General features: G+C 42.4%; 1 pseudogene; it reads left to right on the forward strand.

Annotated features, from left to right (window-relative positions):
- The first annotated feature begins 15177 nt into the window (after window positions 1–15177).
- Window positions 15178–15295, forward strand: LOC126475986 (5S ribosomal RNA; annotated as a pseudogene).
- Window positions 15296–19762: the final 4467 nt, after the last annotated feature.

Below are 19762 nucleotides of genomic sequence, written 5' to 3' on the forward strand. Positions count from 1 at the left end.
TAACTCAAGAATAAAACCCATGAAGGTTGTGCCTAAGTCCAAATAAATTTAAAACTCTAAAAATTAGAGACGAATGAAATTAAAAATTACGCTACAGGAACGCTGTCTTGTATAGCTAACTGGCAACGTGCCATATGTAAAAGGCAGATCACAAGTGAGAGTCAAGATACAAGAAGCATCAAAGCGCTGTGCAGCGCTAAAAATACGAATAAGATACCGTAATCTCGCAGGATGACGGTAATAATGAAGGAAAATTGCCAGTGTGGGACCAGTATGTACAACGGTTCCACAAATTGCCACCTTTTCCGTAGCTGTAAACACACAAACCAATCGGTTGGCAGTAATTTCACAAATAAGTCTTTGTGATCAATAATCATAAAATGAGAGACAAATACCATACCATGGCTTACAAAAGAATGATCCTACATGGCGAATGCAATAGCGGTCTTATGCGCGCAGATCGAAGACTAAAAGGGAAATGCCGGATACCCACAGGCCTGACAAGACAAAACAAACTGATTTATGCAAAGCCTCCTATTGGCCGACCGAAGTGGCCAACAAAGACGATAGGTGGAGCAGGATAATTTGCATTTATAAGGATTGACACAGTTGATGATAAATTGTATTGTATGCGTATTGCAAAAGAACATAGTAATGACGACTAAAAATGAAGATAACGTTTAACTTAGACGCAAGACAATAACACTAGTAATAGTTATAAAAAACAACCAAAGATCGAATCATATTTAATAGCTTGTAGGTATACAGGGTGTTTCCGTAAGAGCGTGCAAAAATTTAGTAGGACGTAGAGGATGCTCTACTCAACAATTTGAGGTAGGGAACCTGGAGTCGCAGATAACAGGAATAAAATCATATTACTGTGTACTTTTCTATTTACATTAGCTATAGTTAACTGCAACTACCATCACTGACACAATGAACGTACCAATTTTTACTGTATCTTACAAAATGTGCTGAAACTGACGGCCATCAGCCTCACTGCAAGCATAATATAGGCGAACAAGAATCTGACGAATCCTGACAAATATCCCTGGTATGTTTCAAATCACATCCCAGGCAGTTACAATTCTGGCAACTAATTCCATCTCAGTATCCACTGAGGTCTTATACACAAGTGACTTCATATCCCCATAGGATATAATCAAGGGGATTCACACCAGGCCGTGGAATAGGACCTCTACTTCCAATCCAGCGACCAGGAAATACAGCACTGAGATGGTTGCGGACATCCACACTGAAGTGGGGCAGAACACAGTCATGTTGTATCCACACCCTCTCACAAACAGCCAAGAGTACGTGCTCCAACAACTCAGGTAGCACTCTAGGCACGAACCTAAAGTACAGCTGGCCCTTCAGACGACCAGATAGAAGGTATGGCTCAGTGAGATTGTTGCCTACAATGGCTCTGAGCACTATGGGACTTACCGAGCGAGGTGGCGCAGTGGTTAGCACACTGGACTCGCATTCGGGAGGACGACTGTTCAATCCCGCGTCCGGCCATCCTGATTTAGGTTTTCCGTGATTTCCCTAAAAAGCATCAGCCAAATGTCGAGATGGTTCCTTTGAAAGGGCACGGCCGACTTCCTTCCCCGTCCTTCCCTGATCTGATGAGACCGATGACTTCGCTGTTTGGTCTCTTCCCCCAAACAACCCAACCCCAACCCACTATGGGACTTAACTGCTGAGGTCATCAGTCCCCTAGAACTTAGAACTACTTAAACCTAACTAACCTAAGGACATCACACACATCCATGCCCGAGGCAGGATTCGAAACTGCGTCCGTAGCGGTCGCGCGGTTCCAGACTATAGCGCCTAGTACCGCTCGGTCACTCGCCTACAATGCCAGCCCAGATTTCACAGCAAAACATACTTGATGGAGAGACTCTACTACAGTGAGAGGATTTTTCTCATCCCACACATGGCTATTCCTGCTGTTCGAAATACCTTTACCATCAAATGAGGCCGCATCAGTTTGTTGTTGTGGTCTTCAGTCCTGAGACTGGTTTGATGCAGCTCTCCATGCTACTCTATCCTGTCAAGCTTCTTCATCTCCCAGTACCTACTGCAACCTACATCCTTCTGAATCTACTTAGTGTATTGATCCTCTACGATTTTTACCCTCCACGCTGCCCTCCAATGCTAAATTTGTGATCCCTTGATGCCTCAAAACATGTCCTACCAACCGATCCCTTCTTCTAATCAAGTTGTGCCACAAACTTCTCTTCTCCCCAATCCTATTCAATACCTCCTCATTAGTTACGTGATCTATCCACCTTATCTTCAGCATTCTTCTGTAGCACCACATTTCGAAAGCTTCTATTCTCTTCTTATCCAAACTGGTTATCGTCCATGTTTCACTTCCATACATGGCTACACTCCATACAAATACTTTCAGAAACGATTTCCTGACACTTAAATCTATACTCGATGTAAACAAATTTCTCTTCTTCAGAAACGATTTCCTTGCCATTGCCAGTCTACATTTTATATCCTCTCTACTTCGACCATCATCAGTTATTTTACTCCCTAAATAGCAAAACTCCTTTACTACTATAAGTGTCTCATTTCCTAATCTAATCCCCTCAGCATCACCCGATTTAATTTGACTACATTCCATTATCCTCGTTTTGCTTTTGTTGATGTTCATCTTATATCCTCCTTTCAAGACACTGTCCATTCCGTTCAACTGCTCTTCCAAGTCCTTTGCTGTCTCTGACAGAATTACAATGTCATCGGCGAACCTCAAAGTTTTTACTTCTTCTCCATGAATTTTAATACCTACTCCGAACTTTTCTTTTGTTTCCTTTACTGCTTGCTCAATATACAGATTGAATAACATCGGAGAGAGGCTACAACCCTGTCTCACTCCTTTCCCAACCACTGCTTCCCTTTCATGCCCCTCGACTCTTATAACTGCCATCTGGTTTCTGTACAAATTATAAATAGCCTTTCGCTCCCTGTATTTGACCCCCTGCCACCTTCAGAATTTGAAAGAGAGTATTCACAATAAAGTAATTACTGACGACGCCTTTTGGCATAATTGTTTTATTATTCTCCAGTGCATGATGTAATTTTAGTAAGTACTAAAGATTGTGTGCCTGTATTACTTTAGCAATTTCACCGTTATTTAAGCTTCTGTTTCTCACTTTCGTTGATATAGCTTTTCTAATGAATGTGTCTTTCTGTTCAGGAAGTTTTACTTCTGATGAAGGTATATTTATATGTACCGAAACTTTCGTCAAGAATTTTAATAAAAAATTTCTATCCTGCAACTGTTTTTGGCTGCCATCCTTTATTGTGAAGAATTTTAACAGTTGCTGCTGCAACCATGTTTAAAATCTTGAAAGAGAGTATTCCAGTTAACGTTGTCAAAAGCTTTCTCTAAGTCTACAAATGCTAGAAACGTTTGCCTTTTCTTAATCTTTCTTCTAAGATAAGTCGTAAGGTTAGTATTGACTCACGTGTTCCAACATTTCTACGGAATCCAAACTGATCTTCCCCGAGGTCCGCTTCTACCAGTTTTTCCATTCGTCTGTAAAGAATTCACGTTAGTATTTTGCAGCTGTGACTTATTACACTGATAGTTCGGTAATTTTCACATCTGTCAACACCTGCTTTCTTTGGGATTGGAATTATTATATTCTTCTTGAAGTCTGTGGGTATTTCGCCTGTCTCATACATCTTGCTCACCAGATGGTAGAGTTTTGTCATGACTGGCTCTCCCAAGGCCATCAGTAGTTCTAATGGAATGTTGTCTACTCCCGGGGCCTTGTTTCGACTCAGGTCTTTAAGTGCTCTGTCAAACTCTTCACGCAGTATCTTATCTCCCATTTCATCTTCATCTACATCCTCTCCCATTTCCATAATATTGTCCTCAAGTACATCGCCCTTGTATAAACCCTCTATATACTCCTTTCACCTTTCTGCCTTCCCTTCTTTGCTTAGAACTGGGTTGCCATCTGAGCTCTTGATATTCATACAAGTGGTTCTCTTCTCTCCAAAGGTCTCTTTAATTTTCCTGTAGGCAGTAGGCAGCATCAGTGACCAGAACGATTTGGAGGAAATCTGTTCGATCAATCCATTATTGGAGCAACCACTGACGCAATGAAACCCTTGGTGGAAAGTTAGTCACAGCATTGCGTGGACTCGTTGTGGGTGATATGGGTGAGATACTTGTTCGTGTAGTACGCGCCACACGGCAGCGAGTACTCGCCGTGGGGTCCGCTGCAACACGTTCCAGCCCCTCCTCTTCAAAATCTGTTGTGGGAGTGGTCCTGAAGTTGCTAGGTCATTCGTTTCCTCTTTCCAGTGACCCAGTGTCCCGCATTCGTCGATCGAGAGAAATAAACATTCGTCGTGACGGATGACGTCCGTTAGGAAATGTTTCCTCGTATACCTTTCAGCTGAGAGAGCATTGCAACGTATTTCCCTATAGACAAAGTGCATGTCAGTGAGATCTGCGAAACTGTACCAGTACTGTTCTATCGTACTATACGGTACCTCTCTGAATAGTGCTAAGTAATGAATGAGCCTGTCGTTGTTTGATAGCACGTTCTGTCATGGGACAATGTGAATACGATACAGCAGAGCCACCTTGTGGACAAGTAAAGTAAACATAACTTGCATCATCACTTCCTAGTAATTAGGCTTGTCCTCCTTGTTTACTTTCAGAAAATAAATACTGTACATGTAAATAAACAGCACAGTACAAATAAACTCGTACGCATTGAATAAACAAACACCGTTTTTTGCCTTGTTAAACAAATTTTATTATTAATGGTACTGCACAACCTACGTTTTTGGTTATAAGCCCAATTTCAAGAACGTTACTGATTTATAAAGATGATAATGCGCATATCAACATGATGATAAGGCAAAGACCGTTGTCGCAGTTTTTTAATGTATCGATCCCTGGCTTAATGTAACACTACTACAATGTTCATTTTTTAACAAATTACAAGTGGAATTACGCAATGCAGCAATTACAGTAACATGACGGGACTGAAGCTATGCATCAGTCAAGAACTTTTCATCTACTGATGAACTGAGGATCAAAGTTTTGCTTCTATCCGGGAGTTGTGATATCATCTAAAAGGGGGGAATAATTTAATTGGATTTGTTCGTTTAATAATAGATGTGGGGATGTACGCATCTGTCTTTTAATTTATAAAATTTCTAATTGGTTGAATTTAGCCCTATTTTCCTCTGTGCGTAAGACTTGTACAGCTATTACGTATTTTTGTTTGTTGTTCAGGCAATGTTCCGCAAAGGCTGAACCAGGCTTCTTGCATCTCCATCGTCTATGACGTTCTTTAGGCCTTGTGCAAATTGACCTCCCCGTCTGTCTGATGTAGCAAGACTGACACTCACGGCGTGTGATTTTATAAATCCCATTTTTTGTGATAGCTAGTTGCTTGTCTGTTACATTGAACAAGCAACTACCTATTGCCCGAGGGACATAGAAAAACACAGAACAACCCTTTGCCTTCAGAATGTTACTGATCGTACTTGATGTTTTCTCTATAAAAGGTAATCTGCCCCACTTCTTTTCCCGATTGTCTGTGTTTTTCATTGGTGGCAGTAGGGACCTGGCTAGCTTCTTCATCGTTTTGCCTAGAATTTTGTCAGTGATGTTGGAGTTAAATTGATTATTTCAGGCTACAGTTTTTATTGTATGAAGTTCCTGGTCAAACTCTTCTTGGGACATAGGGGCAGAAACGAGACGGTGAATCATGTGGTGGAATGCTGCAAATTTATAAGCTGTAGAATGTTGGAAGGAAGCCGGGATGAATGTGTCGGTGAAGGAGTCTATTGTATTGTATGTTAACCGGGGACCTAGGAACGACGGAGAGGCTCCGCCCCGCCGCAGCCGCAGTGGTCTACAACCCCACGACGACTACTGCAGTCGACTTCATCCCTCCGCCGCCCCATACCGAACCCAGGGTTATTGTGCACTCAGGCCCCCAGTGGACCCCCCCGTTAGGAGACGTCTCACACCAGACGAGTGTAATCCCTACGTTTGCGTGGTAGAGTAATGGTGGTGTACGCGTACGTTGAGAACTTGTTTGCGCAGCAATCGCCGACATAGTGTAACTGAGGCGCAATAAGGGGAACCAGCCCGCATTCGTCGAGGCAGAGGGAAAACCGCCTAAAAACCACCCACAGACTGGCCGGTTCACCGGACCTCAACACAAATCCGCCGGGCGAATTCGTGCCGGGGACCAGGCGCTCCTTCCCGTCCGGAAAGCCATGCGTTAGACCGCACGGCCAACCGGGCGGACTATAAAATTTATGGCTACTGTCTTCTATCTTTAAGCTAATGTACAGGTGATATATGCTGCCCCCCCCCCCCCAACTCCATGCTCTCTTTATGTTAGTGTGCTACAAATTTGTGGAGCTGTCTATTAGAACCTTTCCACACACAATGAATATCACCTACATATCAGTACCAATACTCACATGGTTTGCTAGTGGCTCCCTCTTAAGAAAATCAGTCTCCCACTTGTCCATGAACATTTCTGCTAGTAAGGGAGATAAAGGTGAGCCCATTTCCAGACAATCTGCTTGTTGATAATCACTCCCTTGAACACAGAAATAATTCAGATTCAAACAACATTTCACTATACTAACAATGCTCAGCTGTTCTTCTGGATTATTGTTGTGTGGATACAATGATTGTAACACAGTATCTACAGAGTGTTTCACCGGAATATATGTGAGCAAGATATACACATTAAAAGAAGCTAATTTTGCATTTGTTGGAACAACATCTGTTAACTAGATCAAAACTATTCGTAGTGCTATATTTCCCTTTGAAGTTCAGTTTCTTCTTCTAGATGGTGCTATTCCTCGTGGAATCTTGTGTACCGGTGCTTGCATTGCGGATGCCACTGGACGGATTGACACTTTTGGTTTGTGAAGCTTCGTTAAACCATACAGCTGTGGTGTCCTAGGGGATCATTTTCACACATGTTTGTTGTAAATAACCTGGAAAACGGTAATGCTCTACAAAGTGGCAGACAAGTTTCCTTCCATATCTCCTAAATCTGGCTACTTCGACCACAGGTTCCCTGCCTGAAATTGTTCGGTGGATCGTTCCTTATGTCCTGTTACATTTTTGTGTATTCTTACTGAAACACTCCGTATATAAAAATAGAACACCTGCTACACAGATATCCTGGATAAGGCTCTAAATAGCAGGGATTACAATGCTATTCTACAGGTAATTCTATAATGAAATTTAAAAATGAAACTTCCTGGCAGATTAAAACTGTGTGCCGGACCGAGAGTCGAACTCGGGACCTTTGCCTTTCGCGGGCAAGTGCTCTACCAACCTTTTCTTTTTTACCAAAAACAGTAACAAAGATGACTACAATGAAATGACATAAATGAGGTGACAGATAATTGCAGTCATAAATCACAGCATTCAAAGAATGAGTCTCTAGCAGCAACACACATATAGCACCTTCACTGTCACCTTCAACTGGTGGCAGTCCAGCATGGCACATTTTCTTCTCCTGCAGCCTGAGGTTCCTCATCATCATTTCCCAGACCCAAATTAATCATCCAGTAAATCCTTGACGTGTGTTCCTTCCAGGGTAAATTACACGGACAGAAGAGCAGTCCCGAACAGCAACATCGCAAAGTATTTCACTGCCTCGTTATTTTTGTCAGTTCCAGCCTTCTAAACGCATCTATAGGGAGTTCAAGATCTTCCTTTACATCAGACACCAGATGTTTCTCGCCATATCCTTGTAACTGCTGTACTACTGATTTATTTTTCATATGTGACTTGCAGGTTAGGGTCGGGAACGTAACCCAACCCATTCCCTCTCTATTAGGAATCCAGTTCCTAACCTATATCCATTTGGTGGAAGACAATTCGTAGCATGTTACCATATTTCTTATTGTGATTCTGATATTTAAGTATTTTCTCGAATTCATTTTCCATATACATCTTGTATTCAATATGTTCATCGCTCCCAATGTTGTTAAAAACGTAACTTGTATATTTGCCCATTAACCAAATCACTGCGTTATTTTTTGCCTGAGGGTAGTAACTTTCTTCTGGTCTAAAGAAAATGTTAGTCGGTACATTGTTTGCTGAAGTTCTTGTTATTTCAGCAATTTTCTCCTTGGTCCACCTCCAGTTGATAATCCGATCTCCACAAGTGTAACGATGAGGCACACTATCAACGAGGTTGCATTTGCCGCAAAGAGACGCTCATTAGTGCTGATGATGTTATTGACTACCTTGTACCACGCTGTTCTCACGTCAGACGAAAGAACATCACTACTGATGTTTTTACAGACCACATTCCATGCTATTCCAGCATATTTGGTTTCCATGTTATTTTTCCTTTCATGTTTCCATCTTTCAGCTAAAATCGCCTTCGCTGTAACGTTTTTGGAGTTTAAATGCTTTTTGCTGAGATAACTTAGTTCAAGATAATACTCCCTAATGTGTTTCAGCTTAAAACTTATTTTTTATATATTTATCGGCGGCTCTACACTTTCTGGCCTGACAATATCGTATAGTTTTGCTGTAATGCACCCTGGATCATTACACATTATGCTCCATGTTCGTTTGACATACAATGTCATCGCTTCAGACTTGATGTCGGTTAGACCCATTCTTCCATTGCTTGGATCCAAAACTGCTGTCTTCACCGGCACTCGAAACAATTCCCCTTTCCACAAGAACTTTGCTAAGGTGGACATGATCGTCTTCGCCACCATTGATGGAATGGGGAGAACCTGTGCTATGTAGTAGGCCTTGGATAAAATATACGTGTTGAAAAACAGTATTCTCTGGAACTGGTCTATGCTACGTTGACGGTTTTCAATCAAAGCTCCCTTGATTTTTCTTGCCACGTACCGCCAATTTATTGCTATCATTTTTAAAAGGAACTTTGTCAATGCCATTCCAAGAGCTTTGTGTTCATTAACATGGTTCGCCCACTCAATTCGCAAGTTAGCAAGCCGCTTTATGTTTAGAAATTTACTTTTATTTTCATTTACAGTCGCACTTGATGCGGAACAGTATTTTGCAAGTATCATCTCTAGTTGTGTCACATCTGTTTGGTCTCTGATGATTACGCCTACATCGTCCGCGTAAGCACCTACCACGGTCTTTGTTCCTTGAATGGTAATGCCTGTCAGCCCGTGCTGTAGCTATCTCAAGAAAGGTTCCAGCGATATAACGAACAGAAGCATGGATAAGGGGCTTCCTTGGGTAACACCCCTTTTTATTTCAATTTTTTTATCAGTTGACAGTTAACGGAGATTTATGAAGTAACACCCTTTGCCATGTTCTTGATGATGTCGGTTTTTGGCAGGAAGTCCATTCGGCTCATTGTCTCTATCAGGTATTTGTGATTAATTTGATCAAATGCCTTATGGAAGTCTATGAAAAACAGTCCACATTTTATGTTGCTTGCCTGCGCTAGCGCAATGACATCGCGATACAAAGCCGCAGTTTGTAAAATCGTCCTTCTAAAAACACAAGTCTGCTGTTGGCCTATGATTTCAGCTGTGCATGGTGTAAAGCGCTTGTTAATTACTCGAGCTATAATTTTATAATTTAAAAGCGAAATCGGCCGTAGGTTATTTACTTTTTTGCAGCCACTGTTCTTCGGGATCAACACGATTTTGCATTGTTTGAACTCTGCAGGCACTGGCTTTCCTTGTAAGACTTCATTGACAATTTCGGTGAACTTTTCTCCTATTAGGGTCCAAAATCGTTTATAGAATTCAATGGGCAGTCCGTCAGGTCCTGGAGATTTTCAAGCAGGCGAGCTGCATACGATTTCGAATACATCTTCCTTGGTAATGTCCGAAGAAATGTTCTCATCATCATCTCGCGATATTCGTTGAAGATATGTACCAAAGAGCTCATCGTATTCTTCTTCGTTTGTTTCCCCTGACGCATACATACGTTCATAGTACGCTGAGATCTCTTTAATTATTTCCTCCTGGGTGGTGATTATGGTACCATCATCTATTTGAAGTTCATCCATGAAACTTCTTCATCTATTCTTGGCGTGTCTGACAAGGTGGTACAATGCAGCAGTCTCATCTTCAGTGACTGACTTTGCTTTGGATTTTATTTTAAGTCCCTCCAGTTCCTTACGTTTCTGACTTATTAACTCTGCTTTTATTTTCTTGATGTCTTTTAATCTTGTAGGAATTGCATCTGTCTGATCGTAGAGGTCCCTGAGCACGGTGTAGTAGAATTCTACAGTCTGTTTCCTTTATCTGGCCATATCTATACTAAAAGATATTAAAACTTTCCTTACCATCGGTTTCGCTCGTTGGGTCCACCATTCTATCACACTTGGAAAGTTGTTCAGTGAACGGAGACACATTTCCCAAGCTCTGGTTAGGGCATCTTCTAAGTCTTCTTCTGATAATAACGATATATTTAGATTACACTGGCTTCTTACTCTTCGGGTAGGTTGTGGTGTTAAATTTACGCAGGTCAACAACGCACGGTGATCGGAAAAACTAACGGTAACAGTTTCTGTTTTCAGTACTTTATCTGCTAAATTTTCCGACCAACTGAGCTACCCAAGCACGACTCACGCCCCGTCCCCACAGCCCCTGTCTTCTCGCCCTGCTCTTCCAGGAGCTGTTCACTGGTCTGACTGTATAGTTCGAGAGTGCGTATATGTTTGTTGCTGTGTTCCCTCTTTGCAGAATTCGACTTCGATTCCTGTGTTTTCGTCAGTTTTCTTGTTTTCTACGTGACAAATGTCACGTCGCCGTGGTTGCACAGATGAAGAAGTCCTGGATATGCTCACTAAGAGCGACAGTGAGTGTGAATTATCTGACGCTACTAGCAGTGATGAGTCTTCACCAGAATCTCGATGCTGTAGTTCTCAGCCCTTTACATCAGAGGGGAGGGCAAGAATTACGGTCAGCAGTTCCTCTGAAACCGATGAATCAGAAAGTGACAGTGAGACGGTTCGGAAAAGAGCACGCTTAAGTGACAAATTTGAGTGGAAACAAGCCGATTTCCAGCCGTTAAACCAGTACGTCGATGACTCGAGTTCAGCAGACAAATGTCAGTTAGATACTGACCAAAGCATTCTTTCATTTTTTTGTGACATTTGTGTCTCAAGAACTGTTGCAAATCGTTTGTACGTTTACTCCAAAGAAAATATTATAGTATCTGTGAATTCTCGACTGTCAAAGTGGAAAGACAGTGGATTTGAGGAAATGTGTTGTTTTGTTGCTATTTGCCTTCTATGGCGCAAGTTAACAAGCTAAAATTGGTTATTGGTCCACAGATACACTTTTGAACACACCAGTTTTCAGCGAAATTATGTTCCGACACCGTTTTTTCTCCTTTGAGAATATTATACTTCAATGATAACTCTGCGAGTACTAGCGGCGACAGTCGATTTAAAATTAGGACGATTGTTGACAAAGTTCGTAAGACGTTTCGTAATTCATTTCGCCCACATCACAATCTTTGCATAGATGAAAGTCTCTTACTGTTCAAAGGACGATTGCCTTGTAAGCAATTTATTCCAACCAAGCGAAGTAGTTTCGAAATAAAGACTCTGAATGCCAAAATGGATCTATTTTGGGTTTTATAATATATACAGGCGCAACAACAGAAATTGGGTTCCACAATTTGGGAAAAAGTGGCGACGTAAGGGCAACTCTTATGGGACCGTATTTGGAACAGAGTCATATTCTATACGTCGATAACTGATATTTTTCGTCCGGACCTGTTCCTCCGGCTTCACAACCATCCAACAGCCGCATGTGGCACATTTCGTGAGAATAGGAGCAACATGCCAAAACTGCAGGAGAAACTGCGGTTAAGTCCACTGACAAGTTCCTTGCTATCAAGTGGTGCGATAAAAGAGAGGTGTGCATGTTGACCACGAGTCACACAACACAAATGGTTGAAACAGAGAAGACTGACAGAAATACGGGCGAAAAAATAAAGAAACCACAATTTATTGGAGATTACAATTCGAGTATGGGTGCAGTTGACCGTTGTCACGTGTTACTGAGCTCAGTGGGATCAGCGCGTAAGACGGTGAAATGCTACACCAAATATTTTTTTCACATTCGGGATTTGTGCATACTAAATGCTCATGCTCTCCACCGGTCGGTAACAGGGCGAAAAATGGCACTCGCAGAGATTCGCCTTTCTCTCGTAAGGGAGATTGTAGAAAAATATGCTACTGAACGGAAAAATGCTGGTAGGGGAAGGCGCTACGATGACGAGAATCCTCTGCGATTCACGAGGAGACATTTTACGGCTGTTACCGTGAGTGAACATTCGCAGAAAAGTACGCCAATGAGCAATGCGTGGTTTGCACGAAACAAAAAAGTGCGCCGGGAAACTAGATACCAATGCAAAACTTGCAACGTTCCATTATGAGTTGTACCCTGCTTCTAGACTTATCATACAAAGAAGCATTACTAATCATTGCGAACTATATCTGAGAAAATTTGCTGACACTTCTGAATAAATTACTAAAAAAAGGCATTCGCCAGCGCCAGTCCAAATCCTGAATCGAAAAGATGGATGGGAAATAGATGCAACACGTGTAAAACTATTCAAACGAAGCCTGACTTCTTCATATGTAGCAGTTTACTTGGTGATCGAGATGGCGCAGTATCTACACTGTGGCTAATGTGATTACGTCGAGTACATTGCGCCAGTACAACAAAACCCATATATTCGTACGATACATTTAAATTATTAATACGTAACATGGACAGTTATATTCTTTTATCCCCAGTAGTACAAATTATACATCACATTCGGTCTGTTGTTGTTGTTGTGGTCTTCAGTGCTGAGACTGGTTTGGTGCAGCTCTGCATGCTACTCTATCCTGTGCAAGCTTCTTCATCTCCCAGTACCTACAGCAGCCTACATCCTTCTGAATCTGCTTAGTGTATTCATCTCTTGGTCTCCCTCTACGATTTTTACCCTCCATGCTGCCCTCCAGTACCAAATTGGTGATCCGTTGATGCCTCAGAACATGTCCTACCAACCGATCCCTTCTTCGAGTCAAGTTGTGACACAAACTCCTCTTCTCCCCAATTCTGTTCAATACCTCCTCATTAGTTATGTGATCTACCCATTCATCTTCAGCATTCTTCTGTAGCACCACATTTCGAAAGCTTCTTGTTGGGTAGGCAGAAGAGCCAACACCGTGTTACTAGAGGAGGCAGAAATGCACGCGTTTTAGCTCACGCAGGTTGCCGTGAGAAGGGAAGAACTATACTGACGTGAGGTCTGGAACATGACAAGGAATGAGAATTCAGAAAGCGGACGTAATTAGTTTCATACTTAACTTTAATCCATTAATGATGAACGTCGCTCTTGAAGGTACATGATTCACAATATCAATCTCAATAGTAACTGAATATGGCGCCTTACTAGGTCGTAGCAAATGACGTAGCTGAAGGTTATGCTAAACTGTCGTCTCTGCAATTGAGAGCGTATGTAGACAGTGAACCATCGCAAGCAAAGTCGGCTGTACAACTGGGCGAGTGCTAGGAAGTCTCTCTAGACTGGACCTGCCGTGTGGCGGCGCTCGGTCTGCAATCACTGATAGTGGCGACACGTGGGTCCGACGTATACTAACGGACCGCGGCCGATTTAAAGGCTACCACCTAGCAAGTGTGGTGTCTGGCGGTGACACCACCCTTCTATTCTCTTCTTGTCTAAACTATTTGTCTAAACTATCTCTCTAAACTATAAACATTCAGTCTACTTGTACAAAAGCTACTTTCCATCAGTAACTTAAATGCCTTTAATCGACGAGAAACAACATACCAAAGTTAAAACTCTGTTCCCAGTGCGATTTTTCATGCTACTTTGCCTCTGTTGCTAGCCAACATTTGGAATTAAACTCATTGTTCTGGGGAGAGTGGGGGGCTTAAAATTTGTTGTTCAAGAGAGACTGGCTTCGAAGCATTAATGGAAAACGGTATTTACAAAAAATGTATCGAGTATATCCTGCTTTCATCTTTTCATAAAAATCAGCATCTTTTCTAATAAATTATAGATTATTGAAAAATAGAAGGGGAATAGAAGTTTTTATGTCTTATCGTTGTTCTGTCAATCTATAGCACTCTAAATCTCATTTTCATCATGCGTTCACTCTACTAGATATGCAAATCCGAAGTTTACATTGGTTTCGGTCCTGATTTTCGCGCCCAACTTTCATTCTAGTTATACAGCTTGGTCTGTTTTACAGAGCATGATTTTTTAGCAAAATCAGAACGAAAATATCGCAGTTTTGACGTTTTTACAAAATCGTCAATTTTGTGCTTAATTCATTCAGTACTGGAAAGTGCTTTGAAAATGAAACTGCATATTTAAGAACCTTGTGTTGTTAAGTTATTCCATGCCAAGTTTCACATTCGTCATAGATTGGTTAAGGAGATGCAAGAAGCCAAACTTGAAAATTTTTTCGGGCGGTTTTTTTTTTTTTTTTTTTTTTGGCTGATTTACTTACAATTTTCTGGCTCAATATGGCTAGTAAAATTCTTTTGATTATTATACTTAAAGAGAACGCATGGAGTTGCAAAATATGGCCAAATTTAATTTCCTTACAAAAACTATTGCCCCAGATATTACAGCTCAAAGTCACCAAAAATTCACGGTGGCTCTGCGCGAGTCGCGATCAGCCGGGAAGTATTGAGCACAGGGCTGGCCGGGCAGCGCTGGCTGCTCCGTGGGACAGACAGGCACGCAGCGCAGGCAGCCGGATTACGGCGCAAGTCGCGGCGCCTTAGCGCTCCAAGCAGGTGGCGCACCTCCAGCAGTCAAAGGGTTAAATGAATTATTGGTCTACATGAAAATCCTAACATCCGTTTTGCGAAAGCACTAGCAAATTTTTTGTGATTTATGACCTTTGTAGGTCATAGCTGTAAGTATGACTTCATTTGTACGATTACTATTGACGTGAAGGAAGTTCTTGTTGTGGCCTGATATTTTTTTGTTTCCTTATCTCATTGTAACAATTCGCGACGTCAGACGTTTTATAACCATGACCACAGCGATTTGTTTAAGCATGTCAGTTTGTATGTCCATTTCACACTGGTGTAAAGGTATCCGTAATAGACCACGAATAATGAAACCGAAAAAACACATTTCATAACGCTTTTGGTGTGGCGGGCAACGGCCTTGCCGCAGTGGATACACCGGTTCCCGTCAGATCACCGAAATTAAGCGTTGTTGGGCGTGGTCGGCACCTGGATGGGTGACCATCCGGACCGCCATGTGCTGTTGCCATTTTTCGGGGTGCATTCAGCCTCGTGATGCCAACTGAGGAGCTACTCGACCGAATAGTAGCGGCTCCGGTCACAGAAAACCATCGTAACGACTGGGAGAGCGGTGTGCTGACCACACGCCCCTCCTATCCGCATCCTCAGCTGAGGATGACACGGCGGTCGGATGGTCCCGATGGGCCACTTGTGGCCTGAAGACAGAGTACGCTCTCTCTCTACTCTTTGGTGTGGCGCTCTGGGCGTTAATAATTACGTAAGTTCATCCTAGTTTCCTGTAAATACTTAATATACGCTTATTGTCTTGTCTACTGGTAGTCAAATTCAAATGATGCATTTTACAGCAAGGTCTGGTTCAAAAGCAAATTGATTTTGGGTGCATAGCAATCATTAATGTCGCAATGTTATTTTGCTGCAACGGTAATTTTTAAAATTGTCACTAAATGCGGGTTGGTGCCAACGAGCAATTTGATGAACGGAGGTTCTTTAGAAGGAATTTTCGTCGTTTTAATATCTCATTCCTCGGCCACTGACAAGAAAAGTGCATGATTTCAACGCTGGGAGTCACATTAAGACCTGTATCACAGATGTGTCAAAAGAAATGGTGAAATGTGGGTAACAGGGACTGTGAAGACCATCCTACCACGTGGCACGTCGACGGCGACGTTGGGCGAATTGTGGTGAAATGTGGTGGATGCCAATATGACATCATTAACTCACCTCGCACGTCACGCGAACTTTTGAGCTCCGGGGCTTTTCTCCGCAAGTGCCAACACCTTACTGTCTGAAGCGTTGTTAACCCCGATGGTGACGTCGCAGGCCGTTACGCTCTTGCAGCATTACAGAGGAAGGGTGTGGGCACCGTTCAGCGGAATTTCAGGCTTGTGCATCAGAATGAGAGACAATTATGGGGTTTCGAAAAAGTGATCCTTTAATTCTGTGGCGCAGGGTAAATACATACGTACATATATATGTACATCAATTTTTGTAATATTTATGCACTTGTGCTCTACATTTTTGTTGACGATAGGTGGAAGCATAGGTACCAGGTATTACATCTGCAATGTATACTCAGTGGGAACGACGATGTATTTGAAACGTGTCTTGGAATTTAACTTATTTTTATCTACCATGTCCAATGTACTAATAGTTCAAATATGATTAAATGTACAAGTGTAATTTTGCACATTACGTTTTTGCAAATGATGGAAAACGAGGAGTCATCTTCAAATAATACACATCCTTAGAGCAACCATGTCTTAGTTTAATCGCTGTCTGATGACAGTGGTCGCAAATACAAAAAAACAATTAAAAACTTATGGTTAGGACGCATAGTTTATTACACCTATGGTTCGTATTAATGCGATGGATAGTCACAGAATTTTGACTCTCATTTCGAAAAAATAAAGTTACATAATAAATTTTCTGTTATGTTTTCACTTACATGTCTGTAATCCTGGTACATAATTACAACTCTGTAATCACAACGCCAAAGGAGCTAAAACGATCCCTCAGATATCGATCGTACAGAAGGGCAAATTTTTGCAGATAAACGACTTCGACAGGTTGTGTAACAGACATATCTCTGTATTTTACAATCATTTATAGTTAACACCTGAGTACACTCTTTTGGGTGATTTCTAACTCTTCTGTTAATCTACGTTGAGTAAACTGCTGCTATTCTAGATTTTTGCAAGGTACACATTACCCCTGCCTCATGAAACTGACGTAATACCGCTTCGCGGAGTCGCCGCGCGGTTTAGGGCGCCATGTCACTGATTGCGCGGCCCCTCCCGCCGAAGGTTCGAGTCCTCCCTCGGCATGGGTGCGTGTATTGTTCTTAGCATACGTTAATTTAAGTTAGTTTAAGTAGTGTGTAAGTCTACGGACCGATGACCTCAGCAGTTTGGTCCCTTAGAAATTCACACACATTTGAGTAATACCAGCAGTTGGTAGCTACATGTACGTATATACTGAAGCGACAAAAGTCGTGGGATACCTCCTAATAGGATGTCGTACCTCCTTTTGCCAGTCTTAGTGCAGGAACTCGATGTGGCACGCACTCAGCAAGTCGCTGGAAATCCCTGGCAGAGATATTGAGTCACGCTGCCTCTACAAATACAGCCTCCATAATTGAAAGTATTGGTGGTATAGAATTTTGTACAGAAACTGACTGCTCGATTATGTCCCATAAATATTCGATGAGATTCATCTCGAGCGATACGGATGTCCAGTATTTTCCTCAAACCATCACTGAACAATTGTAATATGGCGCATAGTCATCTATAAAAACTCCATCGTAACCGAACATGACCATTTGCAGCCAATGATCGGTTTATTTGGATCGGAAGACCCAATCCACTCCATGCAAAGACAACGCACACCACTACGCAGCCACCACCAGTTTGACAACTTGGGTTCGTGGCTTCGTGGGATCTGCGCCACAGTCGAACGCTGCCATCAGCTATTAACGTGCCACTGTTTACCTGTTGCCTAGGATCCAAACGAGATGCTCCCGAGACTGATAGAGGCGCTGCAGCCGATGATGTGCTGTTAGCGAAAGCACTCGCGCCGGTCGTCTGCTGCCATAGTCCTTTAACGCCGAATTTCCGCGCACTCTCCTACCGTATATGTTCTTCGTATGATCAACATTCAATGATTTCATCCGGTGTTGCATTGACAACTTTACGCAAAGGCAGAGTTATCCACGGTGAGAGGTAATGTCCGAAATTTGGTATTCTCGGCGTACTCTTGACGCTGTGGATCTCGGAATATTGAAATTCTCTAACGATTTCAAAAATGGAATGTATCACGTTTCTAGCTCCAATACCATCCCGCATTCAAAGTGCCTTAATTCCCGTCTTGCGACCAGAACCACGTCACATGAATCACCTAAGTACAAATGATAGCTCCGCCAATGGACTGCCCTTTTGTACCTTGCGTACGCTGTACTACCACCACCTGTATGTGTGCACATCGCTTCATCATGACTTTCGTTACCTCAGTGTATGATAGAGCTGGCTAGTCCATCAGGCACGGAAGTTGCTCGCCGGCTTCTGCCTAGCGTTCTCTAGGTACACCCATTACCTATTTCATCACAGATACCGTCCGTCCCCGGCAGCTGAGTGGTCAGCGCGCCGGACTGTCAATCTCAAGGGCCCCGGTTTGATTCTCGGCTGGGTCGGATATTTTCTCCGCTCAGGGACTGGGTGCTGCATTCTCCTAATCATCATCACTTCATATCCATTGACACGCAAGTCGCCGAAGTGGCGTCAAATCGAAAGACTTGCACCCGGCGAACGGCCTACCAGACTGGAGGCGCTGGTCACACGACATTTGCATTACAGATACCACGCTACACGTTTGCAAAAAATACCTAATGAAGTCAACTGAATTTTGAATTGAGATGTTTCTCACAATCTATGTACGTGTCAATTTCTAGTCACTTTCGTGGGTTTCCGTCACGTGTTCGTCTAAAGTGTGGCACTGTGATACTTTCACAGCAATGGTCAGCGTCGCAGCAAATTTATGAAACCTCAGATTATCAAAGTGCACATGCAGCAAACAAATTACATTCATTACTAAGAATTATAAAAAATTTCTCGCGATCTTGCCACTGTCTTTTCTTCCAAATCAAGAATTTCAACGGGTTTTTCCCGTCATCGTTATTTGCACAGGTTGTACACGTTCTCATGTTTTACTCATTTAGAAACCTTCGAAAAATTGCATCTTCCCTGTAAATATGCCAACGTCGATATAGTGTGACTAATGCAGTCATGTTTTACGCATTCAGAGATATAATACTGTTGTAGAGAAACTTCGTAGTCAACGGTATAAAGATGAAGATCGATCTGATATCGAAATGCCAAGTTTTCACCGCGGAGGGCGCCAGGCGCAGCGCACGGAGTTGTGAACGCGCACGCTAAACAGTACATGCGCAGCGCACGCGCAATGCAGCCCCCTTTGGCTTTAAATAGCAGAGCTGAGCGCGTATGCGCTAGTACTTCTACAGCTGTACTCACCTGAAGATGGCCAAAAGACTTTGTGCCGAAGTATCGTGGCAAGATGTTACTGACTTACGGCAGTTCTCCCGTGCTTTTATGGAACAGTAATAGCTGCTTCTTATATCATGTGCAGTGGCTGTTATAGCTTTGCTCAACTGTCCAGGAAATCATCACAACTCGTACTTAATTCAAGATCAAATACAATGGTTGGAACTTTAGCAGTGCTAAATATTTGTCTACAGCTTTTACAAAATAGATACGTGTTTCAAAGTTTTACTGACCTTCAAAGTAGTTACCAGCATTGTGCATAACCCACTGCCAGCGATGTGTAAGTTGAAGAATACTCTTAGCAGTCACAGTTGTATTGACAGTTCGAGCGGCGCGGTCAACTGCCCAACGAATTTGTATCAGTTCTGAAGCGAATGCCGTGAAGTGTTTCCTTCATTTTAGAAATCGAGTTGAAGTCACGA

Source organism: Schistocerca serialis, chromosome 4 (assembly GCF_023864345.2).
Source record: "Schistocerca serialis cubense isolate TAMUIC-IGC-003099 chromosome 4, iqSchSeri2.2, whole genome shotgun sequence".
In the NCBI taxonomy this organism is placed as follows: domain Eukaryota; kingdom Metazoa; phylum Arthropoda; class Insecta; order Orthoptera; family Acrididae; genus Schistocerca; species Schistocerca serialis.